The 12,652-nt window shown below is 39.5% G+C and overlaps 1 protein-coding gene and 1 long non-coding RNA gene across 2 annotated transcripts in view; one reads left to right on the top strand and one right to left on the bottom strand.

The window, feature by feature from the left end:
• The window catches only part of LOC142107330 (excitatory amino acid transporter 2-like), a 152,507-nt gene that overhangs the window by 46,281 nt on the left and 93,574 nt on the right, over positions 1-12,652 (top strand). The gene's annotated exons all lie outside the window — the stretch shown is intronic.
• The window catches only part of LOC142107333 (uncharacterized), a 138,896-nt gene that overhangs the window by 101,470 nt on the left and 24,774 nt on the right, over positions 1-12,652 (bottom strand). The window lies entirely within an intron of this gene.

The following is a 12,652-nucleotide window of genomic DNA, read 5'->3' as shown; positions in this document are numbered from 1 at the left end:
TCCAGTAATTACATAAAGTGACCTTGAGGAAATCTACACCTTGATGCACTATGACCACTTGTTGACAGCATGGTAGCCTAGTGGTTAGCACTTCTGTCTCACAGCACTGGGGTCATGAGTTCAATTCCCGACCATGGCCTTATCTGTGTGGAGTTTGTATGTTCTCCCCGTGTTTGCGTGGGTTTCCTCCGGGTGCTCCGGTTTCCTCCCACACTCCAAAAACATACTGGTAGGTTAATTGGCTGCTATAAAAATTTACCCTAGTCTGTGTCTGTCTGTGTCTGTGTGTGAGTGTGTGTCTACATTAGGGAATTTAGACTGTAAGCCCCAGTGGGGCAGGGACTGATGTGAGTGAGTTCTCTGTACAGCGCTGTGGAATAAGTGCCGTTATATAAATAAATGATGATGATGATGATGACATAAATTATGCTCAATACTTAGAATGGCAACTGTTAATACTGTGGCAGCAATGCTGATCCTGCTGCAGAAGCTCTTTTCTCTGTATATCTGCCAATGACATTTCTGCGGATGACACACTCTCTCATCCTCTGCCTTAGCACAGCAGCAGTTATCCAGTTTAGTGACCCATTTCACTAAAAGAAACGTAATATGTCATGATGTGGAATAGAACCAATAAGGGACAAGTTCTGTCAGAACAAAAGTGATAGAGGATTTCCAGACAGGAAAAAAATAATCGTGGAATTTTCCATGGAACATTTAAGACAAAATTCTGCTGTAGAAATTCCATGTGAAAACATGCAATGAGATTTCATGAAACATTATTGAAAAAAGGGATCTGTTAATTTATGTGCAGTTGGATTGTGATGAAAACAGTGTTCGAAATCATCCCAACAGAAATACATAATTATATTATTGGATGTTGGCGATATAGTATAGCTCAAAAATACAGAAACATAATCTTTTCCATGCCAAGATTGCAAACTTTTTAGGGTTATAATGTGGATTGTCAAAAAAACATGAATCCTTACAGAACAAGATTTACTTATGTTCAAAAGATGGCACCAAATGAAATCTTGTAAATGATTAAATAATTAAATGCTGTTCCCTCTTCCAAGTCAGAAAGAGATTGTCCACGGTGACATAAACTGAAATAAATTATGCACAAGAGCTGACACTCAAAACTAATTCCATAGGTCAGCTTTATTTATTATGCAAAAACACACCATTTCTTAAATTGATTATCCCATTTTTGTGTGAGGTATTTCAGGCTAAAATCTATGGTTATGAAGAGCCAAAATCACGGATTCCTGTGCTGTGAACGTTTCCTTTTTGTCCTGGGAAATATGCCACTGACTTTTAGCTAAGAAATAGTTATTACACTATTTATAAGAAACCAACAAGTGAATATGGTTGATCGCATTGCTGCATTCCATCTAGCTCATCTATGCTCAGGCTACAAAACTTTAATCAACCAATACCTATATAGCCTAATGGGATATTTATGTTTGTGTGAATGTGTGTCTATGGTAATTTGCTTGTTTAACATGGCAATCTCCTGAGGACTGTTGCTAGCTGCTACAATACATCTCCAAGTGTTCACTATATGTCATTACTAGACATAAATGTCCAAATTTGTTATAAGCAGAGAGGCACAGGATTTATTCAGATAGACTCAGTATGGATGCAGATACGCCTCACAGGCGAAACCCAATATATCCCAGCTAGTTCAGACCTACAGACAACAGGATATGTTTAAAAATATGCAGTGTCAGACTGGGACATGAAGGGCCCATTGGAAGAATGCAACGGTAGGGGCACATTTAGTGATGTAAACATTTTCTGTCAACTTGATTAAATTGACGACTTATTAACATTATTTTATAGGCAACATAAAAATAATGTACACAATAATCTCAAATCGGCATTTCCAAGACAGTGTGAACCTGTAACTTGGTATTAGAAAATTAAAGTTCAACTTACAATATGGCCAACATTGCCAACTTTATAGAAAAATAAGACTGCCACTTCCTGTGATGGGATCGGGCCACTCTGCCAGAATAACATCTTTCACAAGCCCGTTAACCAGCAGAGTTCAATTGCCGGTCACCCCAGGGCCAGTTCTTACATTTCGCCCAGCAACCTGGAAAAGGACTTTTTGCTGACACATTGGAGAAGATGAAAGAAGGGACTTGAAGTGCTGGACAGCTGGAAGTCCAGACACGTCACAAAAACGTGGAAGGGGTTAATTCCAGGAGGGATTGGGTACTATCCAAGATCTGGAGGTGGGGAAGGCCAGTATGCATTGTTTTTGTTTTCCACAGGACTGGCCCAGATATTTTGGCAGGGACACAGCAGAGGAGCCACTGTGGAAGGACAGCTCATTTCCATTCTCACTCCAGCACCTACCATGTTCAAGAAGGAGAGATCCAGGTGTTTGCCTGGGGAGGAAAAATACCATGGGAATTTGACACTGGAAATAAGAAGCCACTCCAGGGGAGAAGGGGTGTCCTCGCTAGGGATTGATTCCTGTAAGGCGAGAGGCTGACTGGTGTTAAGTTTCTGTTCTCTACCAGCAGACCTGGTGATAACCATTGTTTTGTGTCCTGGAAAGGAGGCTGCTGCTACATATAGGGACTTTTTCATCACCCCACTCAGAGCCCCAACATGCTGATGGAGAGTTGGCGAAGCGGGTGGGAACAGCAAGATATCAATGCTCCCTGGATCCCCCCTGCTAACAGACTTTTTGGACTGTGGAACTTTTGCGTGGCTAAGGTGGGTGGGAAACCTTGCTGGGATTCATATTGACTGTAATGATCCACTGACCTGTTAAAGTGTGCAGCTGTATATTCTGTTGTGTTACTGTGTAAATACTAGTAAAGGATATTTTTGTATCTTTCATTCTCCACCTTGCCTGTGTGATTCCAGAAACCAGAGTGGGCCAGGCAGCCTAGTAAACTTTGGTTCTAACAATCCGGTATCCTCACACTTATATTAGTCACAATGTGCAACATAACAATAACCCTAATGTGCAACATTAAAATACTATACTGACCCCTCTCCAGTTCTCTTTAAGCTGCAATCGGTCCCCCCACTTCTCTCCACCCCCCCATGCAGTACTCTCACTGACTAAGTTTCTTCTGCAGTGGTCGGGCAGGATCCTCTGGTTCCTCTATACAGGCAGCATTGTAACATCATTAATTAATGTCAACAATGTTGCTTAAAGGTCCAGGGAGCTGGGCGTCACTGAACATTGTGCTGAATTGTACAGTCTGGGCCCCAACCCCGTGGGTAGGGGGCAGAGGCCTCAGGCAGCAGGGCCTGCTATAACTCCTTAGGTACCCTGGTGTGCCAGTCTGATTCTGAAAATTGACACCTGTTTCAAAACAGTGTGACGTATAGGCTTATCCACAGTATTTTATACTTTAATGGTCACTAAACCTATTGTGTGAATTTGTTTTAATTGAACTACCTCAGAATAAAAAAAAAAGAAGTTCCCCAATTGATTGAGACTGATAAAGATGGTGTCATGAACGCCAAGCCTGTCTCAGATATAGCAATCTGAAACAGCTGGCTGGGACTGGCGTTACCTTGGTCACTTTACTAATGAATACACCTTTTTAATCAGAGTACAGTAAAGGCATGTATGTGCAATTGCGATTGGATGCAGACTGGGGAAAAGACAAATGCACGCTTGAAAAAGCTTTATGATAAGGCAGGTGTAAATAGCAGTTGATGTTGACAGTTTCCAGCACTAGGGAATCACTTTTAATTGGCTATTTGCAATTGGACCACTTAAGCAGATTGGTGCTTTATTTTCTTTCTCATTATCATGATTTTGTGTATGTTCAAGTAAAAGAATGTTTTATTTTTTACATGAGAAGAGGAGGAGTTGTTTCTGCTGTATTAGAGAGATTTTTTAAGTTTTACTAATGCCTAATAGTGAATGTGCTTGTTGCCCATAAAACAAATGGATAAAAACATAAACATGTTGGAGATGCCAGAATGCCCGGGGCACTACTATGCATATCTGGTGGGATTGTGAGATACTCAGACCTTTCTGGTCCAAGGTCATGGAGGTCTCTGCTGAAATATTAGGAGATGATGTTCCTGATAGTCCCGCCTTCTGGCTTCTCAACAAGATCGACGTTCCAATTTCCAGGTTTAAAAAAAACATTTTACGTTATCTGATTTCGGCTGTGAAAGCAGTGATTCCAACCCATTGGAGATCTCCTAACCCCCCAACCAACCAGGAGTGGTTCCAGAGATTGGAGTTTTATAGAGTTATGGATGAGCTTTTACTTTCATCTGCTGATAAAGTTACTGAATATTACTCCATTTGGAGCCCATGGCTCGAATTCCAGGACTCCGATAAATTTAATCATTTAAACAAACCAGTTCTCTCACCTACTCTCCTTGCTAGGACTTGAATTGTTTATTTACATAATCTGTACTAAGAAACATTGCCCCCCCCCCCCTCACCTATCCCCGTCTCTGTCTTTTCCTTTTTCTCTCTTCCTTCTTCTATTATAACATTTATTTGAATGTGTTATTATGACATTTTGTATTAATGAGGTGGTTTTGTTACCCACTTATCTGTTCTTGTAAATCTCTGTTGAAACTGCCTTAAAAACTTCAAGATAAATATTATAAAAAAAAAAGTAAAAAAAAACAACATAAAAACATGTGAGCAAGTGGAGACCTTAGGGGAATATTCAATTGTCAGCGAGTTTTTTTCCTCTTGCTGGCTTTTGACGGCAATAGCGACCGTTTTGAGTTAGCGCACCGGGAACACGCATGCAATTCAATTGAAAAAGAGGGAACGCTGCCCCCTCGCGTTAAACATTGTGTAGGGGAGTTTTAACGCGGTCATGTATAACACCAAAAAAAAGGTTTTGCATACATTTCCATACATTAGATTGCATTGCACATTGATAATGTCTACATTACAGTACTTTCTTTAGCATATTTTTTAATTGAACTATTATTTACCATTACATATTCATTACTACATTCATATTTATACCAAAAACATAAAATAAAATCACTAAATTATATTTATGTATTTTTTTTATGTTTATTTTATTTCATTATTTTTTCACAAGAAAATCAACTTACACAAGTTAGGCATTAGTGATAAACATAAGTTTAACTTTTCTTCCACATTACATTATTTCAAATACTTTGCAGAAGTTTTTTATTTTTAACACACCCCAAAGAGGTAGGAGATAAAACAGCATATTTATCTGTTTAACCCGCCACGCTAAAAAAACAATTGAATAGCTTTTAAGGCGGCTGCCTCTCGCACACCCTATACTTTCAATAGACCTTCTACTGGAGCGCGAGAGGACCGTTTTATGAAAAAGAAAACTGAGCATTACAAATGGAATTGAATCACGGTTAAAGTTAACCCGCTCGAAAATGATAAAAACAGCCTTAAAATGACTTAACGTGGTCAAAAAAAACAAAAACTTGCTGGCAATTGAATACCCCCCTAAGTGTCTGATGTGTGCCTGCCATAAATGAGTTGCATATGCTACTGGTGCTGAGCTGTTTAGATCTTTAGAGAGATAGAGATAATAGAGATAGAAACAAAGGGAGGCATTTAGCAGGCCATATGCAGAGAAAGCATGCAAGCAGAGTAAACCATTTGTGCAGCAATGCACCTATATTAAAAATAAACAGCTTGAAGACATATGTGTGACAACTAATAGTTGAAGTTTTCTTTAACTTTCTTGGTTTATCCACAGCATACTGACAGGGTGTGCCTGACGTTAGAGCAAACAGAGCAGCTGCTAGGAGTTCTCTTTTAAAGGGAAGGTGGGTGTGTCACCTGCCCATCAGGCTAGGCCTGTGGGAGGAGTGTCAGGTATAAAAACCTGCTGGAAAAGCTGGCTGTTCTTCATAGAGCTAGTCTTTGTCTAGTTAGTGTTTAGGGTCACAAGAAAATGTGTGGAATCTGTATAGTGTCAAACATCTTTACCATCCTGATGTTAAAAAAAAAAAAAAAAAAATAAGTAAAAAGCAAGAAGTTGTTCAAGTGTGTTCTTACCACTATAATCACACACACACTGAAATACAAGCAGAATACTAATTCCTAACAGAAAACTAAATGACAAAATTCTCAGGACATTTACGTGTGCCACCCAGAATGTTTACAAAATATTCTATAACTACTGTAAGCTATAATAAAACTAATAAAACTACTACATATTTTGGGGGGATAAAAACTGCAAACAAGGATGAATCTTCATCACTACACAATAAACACTTTTGCAGATCAGACCACAGTGTTACAAGCAAGAAAATTCTGGAACACAAAATGATTATCAAATTTTACAGAAACAAAAGAAATTGGGAATATAAATGTATGCCAACATCTGACATACCAAGACTAGGGGGTAAATGTATCAAGCTGCAAGTTTCTGTTGGGTTTGAAAAGTGGTGATGCTGCCTATAGCAACCAATCAGATTCTCGCTATCATTTTGTAGAATGTACTAAATAAACGATAAATAGAATTTGATTCGCAGTTTGATACAGTTACCACTAGGACTCAACTTATCCTAGGTTTTGTATCATTTCATGTTTGTAATTCTGTCCATATGCGCTGCAATATCTGCACAAATATCAGGAAATTGGTCTGATGTTGTGACATATGGTCCCAAAATGACCCACGTGCCCAAAATAATCTATCCAAAATCAATTGGATCATTATTGGACATGATGGTATATGCGGAAAATGACCACAGATGACTACTATAGTTTTAAGTATACAATCATCTTCCGACCACACTAACAGACCACAGTGAAGCCAGAAAAGATACAGCTGATTGGACAGTTTACCGAATGGTCATAATGCCTCCAATTTGGTCACTTACTTGTGTCTCCAAATTGGATGCTGATCCTGTTGCTCAGGGATAGGCCCAAGCAGTAGGGTTTTACTATGTCTAGCTAGCATTAGGAAAACTGCACAGATCTTCTGAGATCGTCAACTCTCCAAACCAAATCCAACTAAAAGGCTGGATCACTTATAAATAACTTATTGTATAAATATATTTAAATTATTAGCGCAGTTCGCCAATTTATATCATTACAAATGTACTGATATCTTTTTATATTGTGTGTACTTCTGTATAGGAAATGTATGGATTTCTAATGTATTATGCCAGGTTAGAGGAAGTCTGTTTTGCTGAAAGCAGGAAATGCTACATAAGTATTTTAATCGCTGAAGTAACAAAAGCCTGTTTTACCCTGAAGGCCCAGCAGGAGGTCGTTACCTGTTGTCGTGTCTTGTTAGAGAGACAGGATGCCTCCTAACAATGTAGACAGCAAATCTGAGGAAGTCACAGGTTGAGGTGAAAGTCAAATTGTGCTAAATGCACGATAGACAAACTACATTAAAAATGCAACCAGCAATTAATTTAGAAAATCGATGTAAACTTTGTTAAAATTGCGTTAACTCCACATGTAGAGAAATATCACATCCTGATGTCAAATTATCTGATGTGATATCATACGTTTTGGGGGCCTGTTTGGATCAGGGGGCTGTACATGTGCATAAAAGGAGCTCTGTTTTACCATGTAATGTATTATTTTCCATCTGTAACTTCTGATGATAACCATTAGCACAAACTGCTTGAAGATTCTGCCTGCGACTATTACCTGCTGTATCTGTGACCAACACACTATAATCCGTTCCCCATCTGTCCAGTGTTGAACCCAGCATCTCTGTGTCATCGCTCTACCTGCTACTCATCAGTCCTGATCCATAGTAAGCGGTCAGGAGGTACCAGCCAGCCCACAGCAAAGAGGCATTACAGCAGCTATATCAGCTACCCCAGAAGTACGTGGTTCTGGGTGCTGTAAAGGAATCCCCAGTGGTGGCAGCCAAATTCTCCTTCAACTATTATACAGTTGGCATTCGCAGTTGTCGAGTCGTCTCGTGGCAAGATGACACCAGTAGGAGTGGTCAGTAACAGTCAGTTACTGAGTGTGAGAAGGAAACCAAGATAAACTGTGCAGGAAGAACATCCCTCCGTTCCTCTTTTCCCCCTACAGACCGGGTGGCGAAATGAACCCATCCGATCACAAAGGTGCTTGATTTTAACACTCCTTATCTTGGACAAAATCTTGAACACAAGTCAGTGGGAGTTCCCTACCAGATCCCGATAAACATGTGCATCTAGCAAGAGTTTTGTTAGACTTACTTGATATGATTAACATTTCTGAAAAGTGTTGTATTTTCTGCTCAAATTCAACCAGAGAAGCCCCACCTGCTCCCGGCGATTTCCCGTTCCAGGTTCCACTGGCCTATCTGGAGTAATACCCAGCTTAATTCATTGAAAGACCAGGAATTTCATGGCATGGTGGTTCCTGGAGCGTGATGTTACTGAAGATAATGCAGTTTTTCCTTGTTGGTCAACTTATCTTGAATTTTTCAGAAATTTTAATCCCTTCAAGAGATGGCAACTGAACCCATGAAAAGTACATATTGTACTGATGGGATTTTAGATCCATTGTAAGCAAACAAAATCTAAGCAAACTGAAACAAATATAGGGACAAACATATGATATGAGTACCCAGTTTGTTTATTAGTTTATTATGTTTGTCCCCAATTGTAAAGCGCTACGGAATATGTTAGCGCTATATAAATAAATGATGATGATGATGATATGATGGCAAATACAGACAAGATGCACGCTTAAAGCACACTCTTTGCCACATATACGTGGTGGCAAAGATTGACCACGGCAAACACAAATACTATACAGTAAGTCAGCGGTGCCCCAACCCAGTTCAAGCACCTCTGCAGTAAATAATAAAAGCATAACTTACAGTCCTGTTTTCCATTAGACAGTTCTGATTTCATGCCACTAACAGCCCTGTTTTTATGGGATAATCATCATGTCCTACCTCAAACATTCTCTATTCAGTAAACTCTTGAAGCCCCTAGTTAAAACAAAAAGGGTTAGTTATTTGCTCACTGGTGACCACCATCATCATGCCATATACCCCCTTGTGATTTCAACTAGGACAGAAGCTGTGTCAGAATTGCCTGCAGCAGCTGCCTGGAGTTTAATTTGATGAGGGGGCAGTAGGAGATCCATATTGAGCAGCTCGCCAGACTGTAGGCCCTACTGGAGCAATGACGCCAGCTGCAGTATATGTAATAAAACTCTTTGTTCAGCTATGTGTGCACCACAAAGTTCGCATCACTTAACTGCAAGTTTATTCTTGGGCTGGAGATACTGGTGTCACTATATTGTACACATGTAAGTATATGAGGTAAATGGTAAGAAACACACCATAGTGCAATAATCTTTCAATGAATATGGTGGTCAACCAAACATTAACATTTTACTAATCTTAAAGCTACATTATCACCTAGGAAAATATTTTCCTACGGTGCCTGCCCTCCTCCTAGCCAAAGCCCTGTACAGCCATTTTTCTTGGGACTTTTTCAATTAAGATAATTTTGTTACTACATATGGTTAGAGTAGAGACAATGTGCAAAGGGGGAGTCTCTTGCTAGCATGGTCGGCCTGAGGTAAAATGGTGCCTTCTATTATGCCAGATCCTCCTCTTCTTTGCTACATACAGCCTCTAGATTTTGAAGATTGTCAGAAGTTCATCTCTCTCATCCTAAAGAACCAGGCACATTGATGCACTATAATAGGATATAGTCTTTTAGGAAAACAAACACAATTGTCACAATTGCGGCAAAAACCTAAGTGAACAGGGTTTCAGGCTGGAATCTCATTTGCATTACATTCTTGCAATGGAGGTCCTAGGCATACTTCTGTAAGGTATGGAACAATGTGGACAGATTCCTGGTGTGCAATCCTCTACTTTCATAACTACATGGAGGTTCCAGGCCCATGCAGAATAATAATTGTCATTGCTCATAGCTCTGCAGGAGCCTGGAACCACCACACAGTTATGTGAATGTTCCTAGTGGAAGAGGATGCTTTGCACCATCAGGAAAAGATAAATTAATGTGATGGAATGGGAAGATGAGGAGGTGTTCTCTTTTTGTACTGGGGGGGCTCTTTTTGTGCAAATTGGAAGGTCTCTGCAAAGAGTAGAGTCACTGTTCAAAGGGGGAGTCTCTATGCTTTGCAGTTTCCATTCCCCAGTGTATATTACAGCACATGGCAAAGAAGGATGTGCCTTTGGGCTAGTAAGTCAACTTGGTTTAAATTTTCCACACTTATTAGTTCTCCCCGGGAGGGTGAGTCATCTGGACCTACTCAAATATTATTACGTTATCCATTTGTTCCAACCGATGGCCTAGTTTAAACTACTTTCACTTGTGTAATTTCCTTTGATTCAATTTTGACTTCTCCTAAACTTCGACTCCAGAGCTAGTTCTCAATGACCCGGTTATTGCCTTTTCTAGAGCTACCTAGTTGCTCTCCATTAGAAAAGTAAAATTGACTATCATACCCTCTCTAATAACCTCTGTGTGGGATAACCCTGATTTCCTACCATGTTCCTCCCTTTTTGTAGCCACTGTTGGAGGAAATTTCCAGGGGGTCCGAGAATAATCTATGACTTTCTTGATGGACTGCAGTGGAGTTCTACAGACTCCTTGTCAGAGAAATAGGGTCTGCCCCACCTAGTGTCATTGAATACTCACAGTTATACTCCTATCTATACTCTGGTGCTTAAGAGCCTAACCCCATTTGAAATTATATGCTACTAAACTCCTGATAGATGAGATATGATTTCTATTCTATATGCTTTACTTAGATCTACCTCTGCAGAATCCTCACTGGGACATGCATTTAATTGGGAGAGAGATCAAGGATCTCCTATCGATGATGACATGTAGAGCAGGATTCGCGATGGGGTCTCTAGGGCCTCTATCTCTACATTGATTAAGGAATCCTCTTATAAAATCTATTCCAGATAGTACCTGGTCCTTTCGAGGTTAAACAAGATGTTCACTGCTTTCTCACCTCTGTGCTCGAGAGGATGTGGGCTGAGACTTTTTCCATATTTGGTGAAGATGTCCCAAGATTTCAGAGGGATTTTCATAGATTTTTTGAACAGATCTTGGATATTAAATGACACCTCTCCCCTTGAAGTGCCCTGCTGTGCTTTCTTTTTCCTGGTTTGGGGACCAGGAATTATTATTTCACCTATTCTCAATGCTGAAAAATCCTCCATAGCTAAATTCTGGAAAGACCCTTGCCCACCTCCAATCCAGCATGTAAAGTGCAAAATGTAGTTCATTGCCTCCATGGAGTGAATCACTTATCTTCTGCAGGGAAAAGTGAATAAATATGATCCCATTTGGGAACCTTGGTTCACGTTTGCCTCCCCCACTCCTCCTACTCCATAACAACTTCTTGTTGTCTATCAGCTTGGCCCTTCACATGGCATAGATGTTGGCATTAGCACTTCCAATATCTATTTATCCAATGATACCCTTGGATTATCTTTTAGTCCGCTTTCTGACTTTGGTTAAACCCTGACAGGCGTTCTGCTCCCATTTTACTCTCCCCCCTTCCCCTCTCCTTTCCTCCCCATTTTTACATTTTACTTTTAAAATCTTAAAATGATATGCTGACGATGTTCTGTTCTTTTTAGTGTTATTCCTAACTATTACCATGTTGTTGTTGTTGTTGTTGTTGTTATACTGGTAAACATTTTTTTCTCTGTACCTGTTGTCATGTTGAGATTAATAGAAGTAGGCAATGTAATCAAGAATGGGCGCTAATGTCTACCAAGAAGCAGCCTAAATTACCATAGAAGGAGCCACCCACTCCTAGAACAGATATACAGAACAAATATTGGTAGCTTACAGCGCTGGATGGTTCACACATATAGAAATGCCAGCATCATATATAGATAACTGTAACACAGACAAAAAATAGACATAGAGCAGTAAAGTCCCAACAGTTGAATAGGGGTCTCTAGGTGTCATCAAAGGTAACCCCCTTCCAAGTGTATTCGAGGTGGCCAGATATTGGATAACCATGTGAGGGGACCCCCGTAGGGTGTATGCTTACAAGCAGGTTTCTTTAAATCAAGCACATCAGACAGACTCCAAGTAGGGAACACGAATTCTGCCTCCACTTTAGTCTCCAACAATAAAACATGTGTACAGAACTAAAATCATAGTGTAATACCATTTATTGCACAAGAACCAATAAAATCAATAAAATCCACAGAACAAGTCTGCTTCTAGGAGCGTACCTCAAGGAAAATAAAGTCCAGCATGTATAACATATCGGGGTAAATTGCCCACAGTAGGACAGCTGCCTTTATCATCGGGTAGTCCTAGATCCACTGGTCTCCCTGTTGATCCAACGCGTTTCGAATCAGATAGATTCTTTTTCAAGGTGTTGAGATTAATAGGTTAATAGTTTTAAAAAAAATATCTATAATTTATTTAGAGGTCTAAAGATGACCTTTTTAGGAATAATAATTAAATGCAACAAACTGATAAACTGGAACAGATTTTATTCCCACATATAACACTAAAATAAAAAAATAAGAGAAACTATAGAACTTAATTAAGATATTGTTTAAAGAGACCCTAAGTCATGAAAATAATTTGTAAAGAAAATCAGTTTTGCATTTAAGAGTACAGAAAACATTAGTAATATTATCATATGGGCTGAAACTATGGTAAAAAATGAAAAAGGTAAATTGACATTAATACCTGGAAAGAAAGGGACTTT

Source organism: Mixophyes fleayi, chromosome 11 (assembly GCF_038048845.1).
Source record: "Mixophyes fleayi isolate aMixFle1 chromosome 11, aMixFle1.hap1, whole genome shotgun sequence".
Classification (NCBI taxonomy): Eukaryota; Metazoa; Chordata; class Amphibia; order Anura; family Limnodynastidae; genus Mixophyes; species Mixophyes fleayi.
This window is presented reverse-complemented; position numbering and strand designations above follow the sequence as displayed.